Here is a 23,649-nt window from a genome sequence, read left to right on the forward strand (position 1 = left end):
TTTAAAGAAATATTCATTATTTTTTAAACATGCAAAAACTCATATTAATGCTTCAACTAAATGTTGTTTACAAAATGTAGTATGAACGTTTTTTTTACACAATATGTCTAATATTTAAATAATATTTTGTAAATAAAATCTACAAAATTTTGTTGAGTAAAAGTACCATTATGAAAACATGTTTAATAACATTTTGAAAATATTTAAAAAATGGTTGCCGTGTCGTCTTTATTATAATATGTAAAAAACAAATTTTTATTAAGTTTGAGATTGTTTGACGTCATCAAAAACTGAAAAAAAAAATACAATACATTATAATTTACAACATAATTAGTTTTGAGCTTCCCTTTGTCCGTCTGTTGTTGTAAGTTGTAACAGCCAGTTTAATTTATTGTTCTGCAACAAAGAATAAATAATGTGGGAAATAACATGTTTGTTTTTTAATTTGATGTAAAGACGAGAGGTTATTCATCTAACAACAAACACTGATAAAGTTATTTATTTTTACAACACACAACGCTTTGTTTTTATAAGCTAAACAGTACATAGGTAATTGATTTTATTAATTGTATTTGTATATATATATATATGTATGTATGTATGTATTTAAGAGAAATACATTTTGAAAAAGAAAAAACGCAAATTATGTTTAAACTTTTTATTTAGTTCAAAATTCGGTGTAATTTTCGACACGTCCTTTTTTTAAATTTATGCTTAAGCTATACATTTAACCAAAAATCAATTTTTTTTTTAAAGTGAGCGAAATTAAGTTTTAAATACTCGGGATATCGTGGAGCAATTAAAAGTTTAACAAAAATACACCATACATGATATGAACTTATGATGGGGTACTGGTTAATAAGAAAATAGTGAGTGAGCTAAGAACAAAATAGGGGGATTATATTTTAAAAGAAAACATGAAGGTGTGTACTGTGTAGCAAGTGGATAGATGGATAGATGGGTGGTAGTTATAACATATAGCAAAGTTGTGAGAAAGATTAGGCTGTCTCATATCGCTTGTGCGAGTTTAGACAAAGTCGGAGTAGAGAACAGACTCATTACAAGACGTTCAATGGGAGAACACTATGCCTAAGGGCAGTATGTAACACGCTGTGATTCCTTACACGAACAACGGTGAATAATACTAACTATAATAAAAGTTCACACGTTTTACATCGCAGCACAGAGATGTAAGATATTTTATGATGTTGATTAATGTATGTAAAGTTACTTTTACAATGTTTTTGCAAGTTTAATTTTTTATATTTGCAAAAAAAAAAAAACTATAAAAATATCCAATTTTTATCAAATTACTTATATTCAAATAAATTATGATCGTCGTATACATTCTTGTACCTAATAATTGTTTTTGTGTTAATACTGTATTTTTGTATTAATGTTATATTTTTGACAAACAAATTTTAACATCACAACAATATTCGAGGTTAGATTATTTATTGTATAGTACTACAAACTTATTATACAAGTTGATATAAAAGACGCATTTGGTAAAATACCAAGAAAAACAACAAAACTACGTTTCCCAGAAAACGGACACGTCACACAACAAGAATGGTCATCTTTTATGCTCAATGTTTATAATACTCTTTTCATGTTATTCCGTTTTATATTCACGTTTTGTTAAGGTTAAAAAGAATATATTCGGTCTTTCATTAATAATGTAGGTGAAGGATTGAGTTTTGACGTTTTATTATGAATCGCATGTGAATTGTGGTTACAATTGAAAGAGCATCTCAAAAATAATACGTTTCGCTTCGGCTTCCGTATATTCTCTTGACTTGTCTGAAGACGATTCACCCTTATAGTATTCTAAGCAGTAGTAAGTATCCTTTGGCCAACCGTATTCGTAAAATATTTTACTGCAAAGAGATGTGCTGGATTTCATTTGATGATTTGGTAAAATATGTACAAAGAGAGATACGACCTTTATTAATGAAATAACATTAATGGCGTGCTGCCCAATTTATGGGTTGCCACGAGGACACAGCCTACTAATCAGTACAAAGTATATATAATTATTAAATAGATATAATTGTAAAAATCATAATAATTACAATAATAGAACGCAGACAACAAATAACATGAGTTGTTAATCCAAAAAAAAAAGTATATATATATATAATTACTATAAAATTCAATAAAACAGGTAGATAGGTATAAAATAGAAATTAAAAAAAAAATTATATTAGTGAAATAAATATCATAGTGTTAACGATTTCCCTTTAAATTGATTTCTACACTTATCAACGTACAATTTTTTAGTTTTAACTAATCTCAAGTTTTTGATAAATCGAACTTGAGCAAGATTACTAATCCTTAATCACCTAGGTTAAGGTGATTCGCAGACAAGTAGTTGTGGATTTATTTTGATACATTCGAAGCGCATCGACAGTCCCTGAATTGTTATGTTAAAAAATATACTCTATAAGTTTGATACTGTAAGATCTAAAAAAAAAAAAGAAAAGACCGGTGCCGTTGGCCGTCAAAGAATGTAGACATTTTTTTTTGTTAAACGAAAATTGCAGTACTGCAAATGACATGTGACGTGCAGTGTAAAAGTATTTTTTTATTTTTCTAGCCATATTTTGACAAATTGCGTTTTTATTAACGTTTTGAAGCTTTGACACACAATATACAATTTGGACGGTTAGGTATTCAATTGTAAAATACGTTTAACATTAATTCGAGTAGTAAATAATACCGACAAATTTCTATCTCAAAATAAATAAAGCCGGAAATGTAAATTGTAAGTTAAAAAAAATAGAGAAAAAAGTTTTTTTTTTTTAAATTACATAACGTTTTATAAGTTTTACATATGATTTGTTCGATAAGTAAAATGGCTATAGTTTGACATATACTATTAATATTCGACAACGTTTTTTTTTTTGGTTTTATTCGATTTTTTTAACGTTATAAAACAACCGGTTATTCAGAATAAGTAAATTACGCTTAACGGGGATCACACGGAACGGCGGGGAATAATGAATTTTCATTTAACATTGTCTTCTCATGCCTACGTCGTTGTACTTACAGTTGAATGTGTTGATCCGATCTTTGATGAATTATGTATATCATATATCAATCCGATGACATCTACTAAAGCGGAAGCGCAATTTTGTGCCAACAGTGTGTAGTGTAATTTAGATTGGTGCCGCCGGAATGTGTTTCAGACATAAATCCTAAAGATGAGCCATGGCAATTCTCTCCCAGGAGTATTGAACACTTCCGGTGCCGGCAAATAATTACGTCGTAGAAAATTAATTTGTATTATGACAGTGAAAAGCACACACCGCGCATAGCTTTACACGGAGATTATTAATCATAGTCAGTTAATTAAAAGTGTACGGTTATTTTTCGGTTACAGATTTACACGGCTAATACAATTATCTAATTATCTAGACGAAATTTCACCCGATACAAATATCGCGTGGGAACAATGTAAAAACCTTTATATTAATTTGAATATTATTTATTCGACTAGCGTGTCGGATACTTGTAATATAATGGAGACTACTTGAAGTGCATCACATAATATACCTACATTTTGTTTGGCATTATATTATATAGTACAAGAGTTTAACTGTCACACCAGAGAGTGTCGTACATATTTATAGGAAAAATAAAAATACTTCACAATAATTGTAAGAAAAATTCAGTATTTTGTGTACGTAACGGTTGTTATTAGGAGCCATACGAGGGAAATACCTTTTCATATTTTAATATGTTTTCCATCGAAACATAAAAAAGTAGTACATACAGGGTGATTCTTTTATCATAGGCCATTCAATATCTAAACTTGAAACTTCAATAACTTTAAAAAATAGTTATCCGAAACTGGTAATCGACCAGTCCACGTATTTAGTACATTATTCTCAATTAAAAAATTTAACGAAATGTATGTGTTACCATTTAGAATTCAAAAGTTGCTATCAAAACAACTAAGTTGGGAGAAGGGTAGGTAAAAGAACCTTGATAAAAGAATCACGCTGTATATGCAAACTCGACTACCTACTATTTTTTTTTTAAATTATTGTAAATATACAGCAGTAACAAACACAATTCAATGCATCATATTGAAAATATAACTAATTATACGGTGTAAGTGTGTGAAAATGAATAGAATGTCGTTGAAAAGTTGTTTTTGCACGAATAGAGCGTTTGCCGGAAATACGTTTTTACTGTGTGAATAAAAAACAGTTTTCAATAATAAGGAATTGGATTTTTTTGTTGTGTATATATATATTCAGTATACTGACACGTGAAACTATTGCGTTTTGGGTAATATTATGTAATAATGCGACCGAGTTCTAAGCGAGTCAGTCGACTAGTGTGCAGAGTCGTGTACGTTTTCAGAAAGAGTGAAGAAACCGACATTTTCCTTTACTTTTTAAGAAAATACATTATTTAATATCTCGGTTGTTGAATAATTGTCCATACTTGTGATATCTTGTGGCAGCAGCTGTGATTCGGCTGTCGGACCACGATGACAGTTCGTTTGGTGACCACGGGAACACGGTGTATAATGAGAAAATGTAATCCACGTTCCTTGGTCAGGTTATCAATCCGAATCTATCAAATCAAACCGTCATAGACTTTCTGATAGAAAATCGCTGACTTTGACTGTAATAAGAAGACGTTGGAACGCGCGGGAGACATTGATAGTGATAATAATTGTCTTTTGCCCACTGCGCTAGACGTTACGTGGAAATCAAACGATCCATTTCGAGCTCAAAGACAGTGCAATTTTCAATTTTCGGTGGCTCGCAAATAAAACCGACCCGTTCTAAAGCCACAGATTGTTGTCACCACTTGTGTGCGTCTAGAATTTCATTGTGCAACATATAACGCTGTCGTGTGTGACGTGTAGCGCTATAAAAGCGTACCGCCGTATGGGGGGGGGGGGGTGGTGAGGGTCAAAAACTAAATACCACTCCATGTGACAAACTATTATTATCATCAACTCTAGTGACTTCCGCGTAAATGGCTCTGGTGTTTTCAAAGGGCTCGCAAAGGAACATTTCATACAAGTTTAAATGAACTTGCATCGTGTACATAACGTTGCACTACAAACGAATAACGACGTTAACACGTTATATAGAGCGGTTATAAGTCTTAAGATACTCCTATAGCTGATTTTCAATCATTTAAATACACTTTTTTTCATCCTCACAACTTCAAGACAATATTGTCACCGTTTTAATAATAATATAACACAAATTTTCTGTACTAATGTTATATTGTTTGCATTATTACTAGATCACCCGCAATGATTTTTTTAATTAACATTTACATAGCTCTGATGATTAATAATTATTAACTTTAAGGAATATTATATTCTATTTTCTTACTAATGAATAATCACATTTTTTTCCACAGCTGTGTCATTTTTCTCGCGAGTTTTGCATTATTATTATTGTAGTAAAATAGTTTAAATGAACGCATCAAAAGAAATGTGTACACTTTAATACACACTGTACAATTATATGGGAAAACGTTATAAAAACTTACATGCAGTTTTTGGAAATACTTAATTTCATATTTTCTCCTATCCGTAACAGGTGTCAAAAACAGCCAGTAGGTATCATATTTAATGAAAATTAAAAGACTCTTTATAGAATATTATGTAACAAAATGGACACATTAAAAAATTTATGAAGGGTTCTGAAAACATGAAGACATTACACACAATTTTTCTGGCAAATGTAAACTTTTAAGGTCGTTTTCCAAAAGTTATTAAAATAAGATTGGTTCTATTTAAACCAAGCGATATATGAACGCATACAGTTCATCTTTACTAATTACTTGTACCGACTCCACATTAGATAACATATGTATTATAACTCTATGGAATCGAATCCGGTCACTGTAATGTGACACTAACCTTTGACACTATTGTCTAACTGAAACGATTATTTTTGAATTTCGATAAGATTATTATCACCAAACGACCATTATACCATCGAATGACATGATACTTTTTGTACAAACATTACTAACAAAATATAAAGTTCAAGTTCTAAACATTATTCGTTTAATCGCGTTTCTACAACTTGTCCTAGGATTTTTAGCAATTTTAGCATTTTTAGTATTTACAGCAATAAACACATTTTTACACTATTCTTCTATCGCGCATTATCGAGTTGTGAAATATAAATATTAATATTTGCACTTGAATGTTAACTAAACAACGTTCATAATCTGGCATTAGGCACAACAGTAATAACGCGCAGTGGTACTTTATTCAACAGTAAGTACTTTGTGCCGTCCAATTTCATCCGGTCCATTTAACAGACCAAACTTGTATTTATGGTTGGTCTGGTCGCGTCCACGTACAGAGGTACCCATTTCGGTAAACACTTTAACCGGCACGGGAAACAACAGATTTGAATGTTAAATTACAATTTTCGGAGTAAAAAGTTGCTCGAGGATAATATAACGGCAAACCCTCATCATTATTATCAAACAATATATATATACGTATAACGCTTACTAATAAAACGCATTAATCACGGATATTAAGAAAACTTTTTGTGTTAAAACTACAATTCCGAGTTAACAAAAAAAAAAAAGAGAAAGAAAAAACGAATAACAATAAGAACAACAATGATATTACCATTTTTATTGTCGAACTTCTTGAACGAGCCCTGGCGGCGTTACCTATTGGATGTTTATAGAAGAACGCGATAAATGTGAACGTTAAAAACGGAGAAAACAAAATAGTCATAAAGGGGCGGAAACTTACACTTTCCACAAGTCACAACACAGCCGGGATATGGTTTTCTTTTTTTTCTTTTGCTTGGCATCAACTGCAAAAACGCCCATTGCCTTTAAACGATGCCTTCGATCGGGCGGGGACGGAAACGATGAAATTGACTTTGTAATAATTTCTAACAATCTCAATGTAAATTATGACCTTATAAAATCGACAGTTTATCAGACTTGGATGATTTAATATCATTCGGTTATAACTCGAAACATATTAAATAGTATACCATCTTTGGAACTCTTTAATTTTAACTCGAAATAGTAGAACATTAACACGTGTAATGTATAATTATATTATTTTGGAGTTTAAACCACAAAAGTTCTTCAGCTAAATAAAACAGCAGCGCTTGGCCGTGTATAATTTATATATATATATAATTTACAAAGTTTCACGAAATTGTATTACACACAAGTTATTTTAGACACCGAGGATTTTCTAGCAAAATTTTCCTTGAAAAATTTTTTTTAGTCGCATCAACGCGAAATTGAACAAAGTTTTTTTTAATTAAATAGAATTTTAAAATCCCAAGACACGTTTATCAAACTAAAACGAATTCGAGATATTCAAGCCAATAACGTTAGATATTTTTATGAAAAATGTAACAAATTTTAAAAGTTGACGGGTATTAAAATTTTTGGATTTTTTCAATAATATTTCTTCCAAATTTCTATAATTCGTGTAGCAATGTCCAACACCGTTCATAAAGTATTTTTTTTATAGTTTTAAATAATTATTTAGGATTTGTAGACCGACTAACCTGAATAACGCTGTTAATTAGAAAAATTTAATTATTTTAATTGTTGACAACAAAAAAGTAAAAGCCAGCACAGAAAAACCATAAACAAATTGTCTACATTTTCAGCATATTATTCTGAATCCAAACAATTAACTAAACATATTAACCCGTTTAAAAATTCGAAGAGTCCTGGAAAATGCAAGAGTCGTGTATTTGTTAGTTTTATGATATTTTAAAATAACAAACAAAACATGTTTTCAAAATCGGTCACTAACTGTTAATTAAATCGAAGGTCGAAAAGCACCGTACTTGCACGTTTAGACGGAGCTATTTAGATTAAACATTTTCTCAAACTATTTGGCATTCTCTTACTGGAGTAACTTTCATTACAGGTATGTGCTTTTATTTAATTTTTTTTCCCCGTTGTTGAGGCACCGTTCGTGTGTGGAATTTCGTCAGGTCAGTTTATATCGGAGCCGGTGGAGACCAACCATACATAAATAAATTGCCAGCGGTTCGAATGCCGTTTGTTTAATTTCGCCCGAGGTAAACGTTTTAGATTCGTGCCGCTTATTCCTTATATATATAAATGCTCAAAAGAAAAGCGGGCGACCAAAAAAAAAAAAAAAAATAGAAAATGATTAGCGCGGAAAAAAGTTTAAACGCGTGACCGCAAAGTTTAATGTCGCCAGTAATTAATCACGTGTGGGCGAACGAAACTAATTTCCGTGTGCTGAACCCCCCCCCCAAGCCCCTTAAGAAATGGGGAAAAAAACAAAATTCGCCGACGCCGCAAGTTGTTTTCCTATATATTATATTAGAAAACATTTGCGCTAACGGTTGACGGCAAAACGTTTTACCGACTGCCAAATTCGCTCGCTATAATGATATGTGTGAGAGATGCCACGAGGAACATAATAACTTATTATCATTATAAATATTTAAAGTTTGGAGTATTTTTTTAATCCCCGTTTGGGGCGCCAAGCGTTCGCGGCAAGTTAATTAATACAATTATTAAAAGGATTGCCGTTTCGTCGAAGCACCGTTGAAATTTACAAGATACTCGGAATTCCTATCGCGAACGCTGCTATAGTCCTTTAAGACAGTATAATATTAGGTACAAATATTGTACCTATATACAGTGTTCGGTACAATATAGTAATAAGTAAAATGTACGGTGATTGAGAGAAAACAGTTTTGACGAAAATGTCAAAATGAATTCCAAGCAAATTAGTGTTTTTTGTACGACGTACAGCCAAAATTCGTTTAATTTTCAACAATCAATACTTTCAAAAAATTTAAATTATAATGATAACGTGTCTGGATTTAATTGAATACATACACTTAAACCCAGACGTGTGGTAAAATGTCTCCAATGATGTCACGAACGAGGCCATTTATGGTTGTTCAAAACATGGCGACTTGTTTTAAAGGTTTTGAGAAAAAATTGCACTTACATGACCTCAAAATAAAACATAGAGGATTCGGTATTACTCGGCCTGCTATGAATAGCAGTTTCCCTATCGAACACTCCACTCCAAAAGTCTAAGTCATCATTTATATTTTCTTACTTGTTATTTTTTTAGTATTATATCGAATTCCGGCTGCATTCTCTAAAGTACCCGTTCGTTCGCGTTTTCCGTCTGTACACTTTATATTATCCTTACTAGACGGGCTCAGACGGGCTTTTGATTTGCCGAGTTGGGATTACAGCTGGATCCCGACCTAATAATGCTGAGCAAACAAGTTGGGGACTCGGAGAAAATTTTTTACTAGAAATAAGTGGATTTACAACGAGCATTGGACTATACATAATAATATATATGTATACTTCTACTGTACGCCAACACTTTGCCGTCTATTTTCCTGTACAATTCAAATCAACTGTTACAGATATTTATATAATCAAATCAATACCGATTAATCGGTATTGGTGAGACTGATTTGAAAAGTTTTTCCGTTTTGTTTTATTTACCGTTGTTTTACTCACTCGGTCTTATGGTGCTAAAACGTGTCTATCACTCCTAATCTGGGTAGTAGTACGATCACGGTTATCGGAGTATGTGCCCCGTGTAGATGTATCCCCAACACAAGGACAAGCACCCTCGCAGGCAGGTAATTGACCTATCCATCAAGAAATGTCGACTGATAACAGATAGACCCACCGAATTTTCAAGAGCCGATTCAAGACGTCCTAAAGACTCGCCGACGCTGTTATTCGGATCGTTACGACAGACACCGTGCAAGATTGTCATAGACCACTTTTTTTTTAGATAATTTATTATAGTTACCCAACGGCCCACAACAACACTGTCATTTCACGGTCCCGAAGTTCATCCAAAAAGCATATTCTGTTTCAATTAACTACTAGCGCTCCTATCCGTGACTCGAGAGTTTGTAATTTGTATAGGCTTAACTTCGCGGGTCACTTTATCACAAGCGGTTGGGCAACGATATCATCTAAAATCGTGTCACAGACTACTCCTGTATTGCGGTCTTTAATAATACCCATTGTTTATCTTACAGTCATTAGTATTCTCGGTGCGATTGATATTTACCTGGCTAGAAATAGTCCTCGTGCCCTTCGCCTATAACAAATTCACTAATTGTTTAATTAGCCAGTTTCGTTCTCGTATCTATAGTGCCTATAGTAGATCACACGCCGGCGCAGTAAGTTATTTTTTCACGGGGTTCGAATCGAGATAGGTAGCACCGTAATCAATTAGAACGCGCAATCTGTATTTATACAGATTTATTTATTCATTATGTACATCAGTCGGTACACTGCCCGGTCACGTAGATTAGGACATAGCCGTACTAATAATTTATGCACCTATCAAAATATGTGAAAGAGGTGTGCAAATCGCGCGTTAGTCCCATTTTTAATTCATACCATAAACTGACAGCATAGCTGTTTTTCGTACTAAATTATTGAAAAACTCGTGCAGGATATATATGTATATACACATATTACCGTGTGGGGGCAAATGAATCGCATTTCGCGTGCTCGCCCCTTACACACGTCATGTCACGATTAACTAAACGGATGTGTTTTTGTATCGGTATCAAATTACCGTTATCTCCGTTGCACCATGTCAATAATGGAATGAAACGGCGGTAACGTTGAATTATTATTATTATTACAGCCGCCTCTCCGCATCGGTGGTATAATCTACTATATCTAATTCGACGACACGCGACAATAAAAAATATATATTATAACCAACTCTCGACGGTATAGCAGTATTCATTTATGTTAAGTAATTATCGTTATTGGCATACCTAACCCTAGTTAGTTCCCCAATTACTACTGTGCGTTAAAACTCTTTTTCCCGTCTATATTCCTGTCAGCTGTACGTCTTGTGAAATGCATACACGACGTTTTTCAATCATACCAACAAGTTTGTACACAAAAGAGCACTTAAAAATGGATTTAGTTGCTGGAATTTTTTTTTCATCGCCTCGATAATTTTTTTTAAACCCTATAAAAAAGCAATACGTCATACATCTCTTGTGTGTGTTGAATTAGCAATGAAAAAAAAAGACGGCCATGAACGCAACAAAATATACTTTGTCGCTTTTAACTACATTAACCCCGACAGTATGTTGTGCTCTTTGTACACATATTAAAGCTTTTTATATATTAAAACCGGCCAATCTGAATTATGCTCAGTTCATTTACTGTGTATTTTAATTACTATTTTGGTCATCATAGCCTCGAACGCGGTAATTAAAAAAAAATAAATACATAAGGGAATTATTTTTTTTTTTTTTTACAAAGGCCAATCACATTACACAGTTTGTGCATTTTATTCAATTTTATTAATTAGACATTTTATTTAAGCATTTGACTATAGAAGTAATTTTTGTTTAAAAATATAAGGTAGATATAGCAAGAACAATTAAATAATGTAGATATACATATTATATAAACCAGGTTCAGTAGGCTTAAATAAAATATTGAATAATAAGTCGGAGAAGAGTTTATTCATTATTCAATCATTTCTATAGTTGCTTAAGGATAATTATATTTTTAATTTTTAAATAAAAATAATTAATTCTTTATTTGTTATAAATTCAACAATTATAAAATACTCAAAGTAATTTTATCATTATTCAAACAACATGACATTTAAATAAATAGTTCTATTTGAATATATTGATAGACGAATAAGTGAATAACCAATTATTTTTTTTATTTGTTCATTATACAATGAATTTCCTTTCTTTTATTCGTCAGTTTTTCCCAACAAAATTTACCCACTTCTGCATGGTATCTACAAACATCTAGTAAATACAATTTAGTACTAATACGTCATAACACTGTACTGTCATTATTAAAACATTTTTGACGATAACGATTTTCAAATTTTATTTTAACACAATTTTTTATATGTATAATAATAGTATACCTAATGTGTAGGTCATTTTTGTATTTTTACCATTAACTAAAGAAAAACAATTATATCTGTTTTCTAGCTATTCTACAATGACCGAGGGAAGGGATCTATCCTCCATAAACCCCCCCCCCTCTCTAAATACGCCACTGGTTGAAAGGAGAATAATTTATGTTCAAAATAATCACTTAGAATTAATAAACTAAGGAGACAATACGGCAAGGAGTAAATAGGATAGGTGAAAGTGATTGAGATTTGTAAATAATATCTTGATGGCTGTATGATAGAAGATAACGGTTTGAATATAAGTTAGAGCGCATAACACTAAACAATACTATTATATAGACACCTGTTGTTTAATAAATAATGTCGGTAAATGTCGGACAATTATTTTGTTGTGTTACGAATCGGACGGGTTTACCGTGGAGACAGCGGGTGTATTAAACATAATACAAATATTAGCATAGCCATGTTTTCATAAATGGTTGATTTTAAAAAGGTCAATCTTGTTTCAGTGTTGAAAAAACGCCGCGAACAACAAGGGAAATATTATTATATGTGTATAAAATGCCTACGTTTTGGCGCGGTTTTAAAGTCCCAGGATTTACCCTCATCAGCTTCAAACAGCAGCGGGGCATTAACATTTCGTGTCATTAAAAGCGACGAGGATAACTTTAAGCTTGTTTCTGAAGCTTATCTCATCTAAACACATGCGTGGAATTTATATATTAACCGGACGAGAGATAGCGCACATTGCCTTAATTATTATGTATGTGTAGCGATCGGATCAGATATATCTGTAAACGGATTTGAACTCGATAGAAATTCAAAACCGTACACTTTTAGTTTTATTCGTATAATAGCAATATGTACCACCACACGCATAATATGTGTAACGGATGGAATATCATAATCGTAGAATAATGTTTAAGCAATTCGGGTTAAAAGTTGTTTTTGCTTTTCATTATTCGCAACAATGTGGGCTTTCCGTATAAACGGTTTTGGATGCTCAGATTTATGGCTCGCATTATTGGAATGATAAGTTTTGTTGAAAACAGCTCAAGTTGATTGATTGCAATTTCCTACGATATTTAACACCGTAGGTCCGCACCTTTTACCAGCTATAAATCCAGTTAAACATTCTCTTTGTTTATATATTATACCGTTATTCGGAGGAGAAAACCTAAAGAGTAAAATAAAGGCAGGCCACAGCTACAATATGTTATTGCCGGCTATTTAGAAATCATAAAACTTTCTTTTGTTCTGTACTTATAAAATATATTTATATATTTATGAATTAAAAAAAATATAGCTAGTGTTACAATATGTATTAACCAGAAAACTCGAAATTTGATGTTTTTAATAGTTGTGTTTCGTGCAAACACTTAAGCCGAATATGTAATGTAGACAGGGTACACATAAATTATAACAGTATTATGATACCACTCGCCAAAAATAGCACTTTACTAATAATCAATTAATTCAAAGTTAACCGCAACAGTGTTGTTTTGGTTAATGTTATAATGATGTTACTTTTTATTGCGCGTAACTAAAGAAGCCCTTAGTCTCAACGCCAACGAAATTCCAACAACTTCGCAGTGTACTAAACAAACCTAGTGATTAAGTGTACAACACAAGGGGTGTGGTACACTCGGTTAAATATTTTGCCCGATCGTTGTTTCGAGAGTTCTTCACATTTTGTTCATTAATCGGCGCAACTGACAGTTGATTTAGAGCCGAGTCAATGTTTATTTTGGCTGACGTTTTTTAATGCGCACTCTTTTAGTCTGTTGGGGATGCGACCGTTTAAACGTGTCAGGTGATAAGTATCAACAACAGAATAATAATATAATGGTTTGTCAATATGTTTAATAAATATAGCAGGTATAAGTTCTGTACTCAATCGTCTACCGAAACTGATGGGATGGGTGACCAAAAAAAAAAAAAATGCATATGAATAACAAGAGGCGATATCGTACGTCAATAATGATAATAAAATAAAAAAATATTATTTAAGTAGTGGTAAGAAAAAGGAGAGGAGTGTTGGTGCAGCCGTGCAGTAGACGAGGTTTTCTTTGTAGTATACGTGAAATATACATCTATACAATATATATATATATATATATATATAAATATATATTTATGAACGGACACCCCTCGTATTTCCGATATTCATAAGTTGGCCTGAAGCCAAATCGCTGTGTCCTAGACTTTGCTCTCCCGGATCGTCCCCCTTGTTATGGCCCGGCCACGCTCTCCAATATAGGTCGGTACATAAACTCGGATGGTACAGATGGGACGATCATAAAATTCAAAAGCCAAAATCCCGTACAACAATCTTAACCGCCAACCCTAACGTCTTGGTTGTACATATAGTTATGCTCACTGTCGTTATAACCCTCTTAAAAGTCTCGGTCCACAAGCAAACGTATGTCGCCGGCGGACTTTGGGACCTCCAAACGGATATTATGTACTATTCTTAACGGGATATTATTAATGACTTTATTGCACCGATTTCCATGTGCATTCCACTCCACCGTGTTGCTGTTATTACTATGACAGCATTATAACGCATATGCCACGTTACACATATGGCCATCGCATAATATAATAATATACATCATTATTGTGGGTACTAATACTATACAGATTATAGAACAGCGCAAATAATGTATTCCATCTATATGAACTATGTACGCGTTTTATGTGTCCTCTTATAGTATACAAAACATACTGTACAAGTCCCATTTTTACTCGTACAAAGGACAAAGGTAGAAAGTATATTTTATGAAATAAAAAAAATAATGTTATCGCAGTATAGTAACCGACTGCTATACCTAAGCGCTCTCGTTTTCGACCTCAATCTAAAACTTTATTATTATTCCCAAAGTTTTCGAAGTTTGATACAGTAAACAGCGTTATGCGCGTTTATATATGTATAATATACGATGAAAACGTGAATTCCGCGTACGCTCTTGCGAATTGAAACTCCCAGTTAAGTATACACACTACCGCTGCGCCGTCTGTTTATTAGCATTAAGAGTTACTCGGACCCTTAAACATTGATAACTTGTATTGCACAAGGAAACAAACCACATAGTCAAGACAGAACAAACTGCGCGTGCGATTCTCTGAACTCGCTTAAGAGGGCGTCGCATCGCCCATTTTTAAGGGCTGAAAATAACTCGCTTAATTTTGGATTTAGAATAAAAGCACCCATTATAAAATTAAAAGAAAACAATATTTCGGAGGGCAATTATTCTAAGTATAACGCTCAATACATAGTTTAGAAATAACGACTATTTTAACATTTTTAAATGACTGTAACTTTCCAAAAAATTAATTTAAAAAAAAAAAACGCACCGTCTTGCCCTCCGGAATATTGTTTTCTTTTAATTTTATAATGAATGCACTTACTCTAAAACCAAAATTAAGCGAGTTATTTTCAGTCTGTTTAAACATGTTTTTACTACTGAAAATCACTGGTGCGACGCGCTCTTAATACAAATTGAATTTTTTGCGTTCCTTCTGATTCATATTGTCTTGTGTGTATGCGCCGAAGACTTAATCACCTTTTCCAGAAAACAACATCCGTTAAATTGAATTATATAGCCAATAACCAAACCAAATATTATTATTGCCTTACACATTAGTCCCAATCAAAATACTAAAATTACAGGTAGTTAATATAACGATTCGACAAAAACTTAGATGAGTTGGTCATAAATTATTAATTGTAATCAACTAGCAATGAATAATTACTACGTGACAAACTCGACGAAAGGTATACTTTAATGTAAGATTGTTTAAATAACAATATGTAGTATTTAGTGAATATTTTGTGTCGTTTATTCATCAGGGCGATGACATAACAATACATTATGTCATCACCCCGTATGTTTACATGTTTTTCTAACCAATGCAACAGTTTGTGGAATTGATATGGAAACCAGACAACTACTTGATTGTGTTCGGCCGAGGTCGACCTATGAATAATAATTAATTAATAACAATTATTGGCAAGAGTGCAGCGGTAAAATACTATCCGGCCACCGTCAATTAATGGACATAACCGTGCCGACAATTTGTTACCATCTCGCTGCCCGTCCGGCCATTACCACTCCCGTGACCCAAACCCTCCCGCCGGATATCCGGCCGGCCAAAGGACTGGCAATTAAACCAGATTAAAGCATTCGAATACAAGTGCAGACGATTAAAAATCAAATGAAACTCCAGCCGCGTGCCGTACTGTTATTCAAGAAATATCGATTTCCAGCGCAAACATATTGTTCTCGTCAAACATGATTTGACTTCAAACAGCAACCAAATAAGCGATTAGACTCCCTTTGTCTGTTGTCGTTTACCTAGTATGCTTAGTTAAACGATATTTTGTACTTGGAGCACTCGAATTCCCATCCATAATAATCATGATTAAGCCGTATACCGTTTACACGGTCAATTTGACAAGAGCCAAGTATATTTTATGGTCCATAAAATAAATACAAATAGTATCGTTCATCGAGATTGTTTGTATGTGCTTGACGCTCGTCAGGAAAACCTAAGCGTATATCATTTGGCCGTAGGACTTTATTTGTAACAAACCCTCAAGCCGGATTTTAAGCAATTATAAATAATGTGTTTTGTATGGTTTGTAATTTTTGACCATACTAGTATAGTAGTGTTACTATATTGGGTTCATAAGTCGCTCCACTCAAAGATTTAATTTCCTTCTACCTTTCGAAATCCTCTATTGCTCCCTCTGCTAATGCTAGTGCCATAATTGAATGAGTTCAGAGAAAATGTTTATTTTAAATGGTCATAAAAGAGTAGTATACAGAAATGTACAATACAACATTGAACAAATGATAAATACACAACAAATAATAACATATAATACAATTAATATAAATCAATAAAAAAGGATACACACAAAAATCAATTACATAGAAATATAAATCAAGAGAAAATTATACACACAAAATATAAAAGCAAGAATGAAATGGAGTAAGTGCGTAAAAAAAAAAATGTTAGTTAATTTATTTTTACTAGCTTACATTTAAGGTTTATGATTTTGCTAAGAATATCAATTGTTTTACTTAGTTTTTAAGCTATTCATATTTTACAAAAGAAAAAATTGTTGAAAATTTAATTTTTATATATTATAATAAAATGCAAGCCAATATAGGTATAATCTCTCTCCAACAAAAACCTAATAGTGAAAAAGGGCCAAGTTCTAGACCCCCCTTCCAAAAAATTCAGCCTATCAGAGTAGTTATATCTACATTGTGGCCAAGTCTGCTATTTCTTTAGTTCATAACCTCGCTTGACTCCTACTTTCTCATGAGCAACACTGCTCTTTTATTTGTGTATTGCTTAACACTTGGCCAGTTTCTGAACGAAACATGACCTTTCTGAATGAGACATAAAACAGACTTGGCCGCAATGTAGATACCACTACTTTGATTGGCTGACTTTTTTGGGAGAGGATCTGAACCTTTTTTCTGAGTTATCTCCTTCCTACCACCCACGTAACTCCTATGTGAGTACATTTGATAATGATGTTTTATGCTTAGTGGGTTAATGTGTAAAATTGACAATACTGATTATTCAGTACTTCAGTAGTTAGGAGGTTACTGTATTGAGGGGCGATTTTCTGTTTGTTTATTGATGCAGCATGCTAATTACGCTGTACATGTGTGTTATTTAACAGGTTATTTACACACTCAAGGATAATATTTGAGTAAGTTTTTCATTAAATACCATACTTCAGTGCAGCTTACTTTGCAAACATAAAATACACATTGGCAAACCAGTCAGCGACTCTGAATTCTGAAATTGTACGAATTCGTTTGTTACAGTAATTATCACAATACTGTCCATGTTTTTTTTTATATAGAAGTTCATTAAAACGCATTAAATAAAAACCACCGAATTGAAAGTTAAAATACATAAATTATCGTATAACTTGGACGGATTACAATGTAGAATATATTTGCTGATGTCTTACCCAATTATAAAACTAGATCATAATACGTCACACACTTGAGCCAGCATTATTTTACATAAAAATAAGAACATCATATTTACATTAAATACCTAGTGATGATAATACAAATGTGTGCAAATATTATTTACATTAAATATAATATATTATTCTTGGAGTAAAATATCGCTTCCGATTCTAATGTTATTGCGTTATTAACTGCTTTGCTGTAGGCATTTTGCTTTTTGATCCAATATTTAAGCAAAAATACCAAGGCGCCACTGTGTTAATGGGTGTAACCGGGTATAGTGCGCACAAACTTATTTTCCCCGGGGGATCAGTTGACACCATATTATGATGAAACGTAATAAACAGCTTCTACTTTATGTCTACCCCCTACGTAGTAAGTTGTATATTATTTGAAGTTGTTTAAGAATTTAAAAAAAAAACCTAAACATTGACAGAAACAATTTTTTTTTTTTTAAATTTTAAAATATTTATTAATGCAAATTTATGATTAATATAGTGCTATTATCTCGCTATAAAAATCACAACTTTAGAAATAACGAACCTAGATTAACCCAAAACTATATATTATATATATATATTGTAGATTTTCATTATAAAAAACATTATTAGCACAAGAAGTGAAGTAAGGCGCGCAAATAAAAATAATACCCCACTCCGCCCTTTTTTCCGTTCTAAATGTTTAACTTTAAAAGTAATTACTTCAAATTAATAGTTAATTAAATATTGAACGTTAGTGTATAAGTTTCAAAAGTTGATAGATCTACTGAAAATTCTAAAAAAGTTAAATATGTTGTTCAAAAAGAAAACCTACAAAATTGCAATCATTTTCCGGGTAAACGAGTGTCTCGCGTTAAATCGGTCACCCTGATTCTGAGACTATTTTCTATTTAAGAAAATAAATATACCAAATTGTACAATTTTCGCTAGTGATTAAAATTATTGTTAACGTAACAGTGACGGTTACTGTCGAGTTTAATGCGGTAAGTTAATATGCATCGACCTAACCAACGTTGATGTATTTATAGAGTAAAGACGGGAAACTCATACATTATTATAGTAACTAAGTTAACCACGTCGTCGTGGGACATCCACATTGTACAAAGCGCAAAAACGCAGACTAAAATCTAAAGTCGAGTAATGTTATGTTGCACTCCATCGCACACATGTCTGATGTGTTGCTTAGTAAATATAATTTATAGAATTCCGATGCACCGGGAAAGTTTGCCGGCTCGAGACTTCCACCGTGTACTTGCCGACACCGTCGTGTAAAGCGTACCGAGTTTGTTATGCAAATTTATTGCAACTTTACAGCGATTTCCGCGATTAAATTCCACTTCCTTGTAACGACAGTGACATTGATCAAAAACAAGTCTAAACGTTTCTATTAATTAGATAGCACCGCGTGAAATCCAAAGTCACCACCCGCCGTCACCTGCGTGACGAATAATTATAACTTTGACGCTATGCTATATTGTGTGACATTGATCTTGAACTTTGACGGGGCTAGTAGCTGGTAGTAGTATAACAATACGAACGTCGCACAGTGGTCTAGAATCCAAAACAGACGATCGAAACTAATATCTCCTAAAATTTTGATTAAAAAACAAAACAACATATCAAATTACATTTTTTTTTGGGGTCGTTGAATTCAGATTTGAAATAATGTTTTGAATCTTCTCCCTACTTAGGGGGGATTTTTTTTAAAAATTTTAAAAATATGTTAAAGTGACTTAGGTGAGAGGATTATGTGTTTTAAAAAATCTTAATGTTGCATGTTCATATGTTTTTGGCGTCACTGAAAACAAATATTGTATTAGTCTCATAATCAGTTATTTAGGTAACAAAAAAATTTGTAATAAATCAACTTTAAATCCATATTTTTATTTGTTGGTTTGTATAAGCATCTATTGTACCCAACAATTATTTAGTTTTAAACTAACACCATCACTTTAATTGCAGGTAGTTGCAGCTGAATACTATTTAATACTCTTTTTTTGTAGAGTTGAATTTCATAAAAAAAAAAACCATAATTAATAATGATTGTTTTAAAAACATTTTTTACCAGAAAAAAGGATGGAAGGGGGGTAACAATATATTATAAATAAACATTGGATAATATGCTATAATGAAACGTACATGACTTTTTTTAAATATTTTTTTTAATATCTTAAAAATTTCATTGAATATAGAGTATTTTTAAAGGTAAAAATAACAGTAGTTGGCCTTTCAACTTTAACCCAGCAGTTAGAGTAGCAACAAAAAAATGTTATAAATTAAAACTGGGTTTCTTTATATATAGATAGTACTTAGCTAACAACTACTAAAAAAAATTCAGTCTCGATCGGCTTTTTCGGATTCCAGACCACTGTGCGTCGTTTTTGCGTTTGTTTTTCAAGCAAAACAAAAAAAAATTGTTATCATTAAAATAAATCAACTATAAATTCAGGGACCGATACTGATTTTGATGGCGGTTGAAATTTCGTAATTGTTTTTTTTTTTTTTTAATTTGAAACCATCAATAACGCGCGTACTTTAGTCATCACAAAAGGCAACATTTGTTAGGATCAATTTTCAAAATAAAACCCTGACCTGAATCACTCATATATACGTTCAATACGAGAGCGGGTACGCCGCTGCTATACATAAGGCCCGACGATCGCCAAGAAATCTGTATACAAGTGTTTTGCGGGATGATGAAGGATTCTACTGACGGTTTCATCAATCAAACGTCCCCTTACCCGTCTGTGGTCCGCACATCACATAACGCCGCTCTAATGTCAGCATCTCTCAAAATGGATATCGGATGATCATCTGTAATTCAGATTCCCTTTCTGCGATACGTTACCGGTGGCCCGGACTTCCAGCACAAAGTCGATAATGCCTCGCTATGTGCTTACACAAACATACACGGGATTCGTCAAAACTTCTTGTTAACTTATGCTATACTTTTTTTTTTTTTGCCTCTCTCTACCCTTTTCCGTTGTGAATGTCGTTCGACGTGAATGTACGTAAAGAATTACAGTGAAAAATCGACGAACCATTTACACAAAAACCTGTAATATATATATATATATATATATATGTGTATACTTTTATGTGTATCATGATTATTATATAATTCTTGTAACTTGATCGAGAGGTACTTGATTTCACCGTCATTTTCTTTAAAACTTGTACACATTTGACTAATTTTATTATTTTCACAAAACTATTAAAATATTTATGTATCCTGTAGATAATGCATCGTGATCTTATGAAAAAAAAATAGTATACAACATTTTCACATATTATACTTAGGTTGTGTAAAAGATCAGACGACAATAAAGTTTGATTAGTATTTTACGTTCACAAATCATTTGTTATAATTATTAAGAGGACATCATCCGCGTAAAACTTATATGTAACACGTTTAAATGGGAATATTACAGCATATAGAAATAAAACAGATATTCTATATAAAAAAATCATATTAAAGAGTATCGTTTTACAAGTTCGATATACAAGACTAATTATAAGATTACTCAACACCTGACCATAAACCATAAGTACCTACTTAACTTAAGAGCCCGAAAATGTAGTTAAAAAAATCAACTTCCCTCGTCTCCCTTCTCCGCCTGAAAAAAATGAATATAATATTTTCAACGTTTTTTTTATGTTTATAATGTGTATATTGATAATTGTTATGTTATGTTTTTTTCAGGTAAATGGCTTTTTTATGGTAATCGTGTTACGAGATAGAAATTAACATACAGTCTGCGATGTCCAAGCGAAAATAGTCTACTAAGATTAATGTCCGTGTAAACAAGTAAAATTATGTAATATATCTTGTTGTATACTTAAACATTTTATTTGATTAAGACGATTTGGCTTTTAAACGTATACTTTACAATTGATTTAGCAAAAGTACATTGGAAATTATTATCATCGTTACTTTACTAATTTGAATCGTTTCAAAACTTATGAAATATAGAAAATACATTTTCAAACATACTCCGTTTACTCCAGTACTCTTTGGATGGTTGCACGTTTTCAAAACTCTTCTAATTTATCCATTATATAATATGTTCTATAATCGGATGGCTACCTAACCCTTGGAGAGTATAAGTCTAATCTCCAGCTGATATCGTTCTACTCATCCTATTTTCGCAACGTTGACCACAAAACTTGGAAAGCGCAAGTGATTCAACAAATCCGTCCGAACAAACTTTTCAATTCGTATTCCTAATCTAACTTATATATATATGTATATATATATATATATGTTACCCGTAGCCAAAATGTGTTCTCTCCAAACTTATGCAATACTATAAACAACTTATGATACAATAACGCACTACGCATGCCAGACTTTTAGGCACATGAGTGATGAGTAATAATAGATTGCAAACAATATAATTGCCTTTAGTTTATAGATTCCGTACATGTATACACTGTGATACACAATTATCTAAATAACCATTCATTAACTTCAATGCTAGTTAATTTGGTACGTGTATTGATTATTTAACGTTGTCTACTAAATTTGTATTACATGTTTTCTATTTTCGACGATAAAATATAATTAAAACAATTGTATTTTTAATATTATAAAATTATTTTTTAAGTTGTTAAGTAAATCTGAAGAAAAAAAACATTAAGCTGTGGTTCCGTTTCGCTTATATATAGTATATAATATGCTAAGTGAGTGTGTGTGTGTATAATATATGTATGTGTGACCACTTGAAGGAACGTTGAAATAGTGCTGAGGTTAATGGCCCGATGGTAATGTCACATAAATCTTGTCTTTTATAATAACAAACCAAAATCCTTCCACCGCTTCTACCAATAATAGGGGTGGATTCAGGATAAACACCATATGGTAGCATTACATTGAATTTACGGCACCTATAATAGGGTGAGATGGTTAATGACTTAAGAACGAACCCTCCCTAGGTTACACCTAACACTCTTATTTTTCGCATTTAACATCCTTATAAATATGTGTGCCCTTATCAGGCAAAGTAAAAAGCGTTTAGTGCGTCATTAGATGTTTTAAGTACCTATGTAATTTAATATTTCAATAAGACTTAAGAAATAAGAATACTTACAATTATTATCTTTACATTTGGTCGGGGCTTAAAACAAATACATAATGTTAGTACACATATTTTTTTTTTTTAATTAAATATTACTTAGTGACTACATTAAATCTGAACTGAAGTCACCGGTTTCAATAATTTTGGGCCTATGAAATAGTAGTCAACTATACAAAATGTATTGGTTCTTACTAAACTCGGTGTTGTGTACATAGTAAGTGAAGGTGGTAACTACATTTTACATTTTAAGTCGTTAAAGTTAATATAATTTGCACACAATACTTATGGAAAAGCTGAGTTTACTAATAATAATTGTTTGCTTATTCAAGCCATACACTATATTTTATTATACAGTTCATTAAGGTGGTGAAATAAACAATTAAGAAATTACCACTCTCTCTCCTCGACTCTCGTTCTTCCGAAACTTTAGGAGTTATTTATGTTTTTATTGCAATTCAGTAGTTTACGTAGCTGCACAGTGTTCGTTCAATTACATTGGCCTTGCCCATGCCATAATTCATCCAAAGCGCGTTAAACTTATCTCATATTTTCTGGTCGCATATGTTGGAGAATGCAAAATGTATAGTTTGCCTGAATTCTAGTAAAAAAAAAAAACACTCGGCCTACATAATTACTTTGGT

At 32.3% G+C, this 23,649-nt stretch overlaps 1 protein-coding gene across 1 annotated transcript in view; it reads left to right on the forward strand.

Annotated features, from left to right (window-relative positions):
• Positions 1-23,649, forward strand: part of LOC126847049 (hemicentin-2-like) — a 187,584-nt gene that overhangs the window by 89,516 nt on the left and 74,419 nt on the right. The gene's annotated exons all lie outside the window — the stretch shown is intronic.

This window comes from Adelges cooleyi, unplaced genomic scaffold (assembly GCF_023614345.1).
Source record: "Adelges cooleyi isolate 19-005CV unplaced genomic scaffold, UGA_ACOO_1.1 ACOO_flye_CR_arks_rails_tigmint_CR_PRNA_9, whole genome shotgun sequence".
NCBI classification, from domain to species: domain Eukaryota; kingdom Metazoa; phylum Arthropoda; class Insecta; order Hemiptera; family Adelgidae; genus Adelges; species Adelges cooleyi.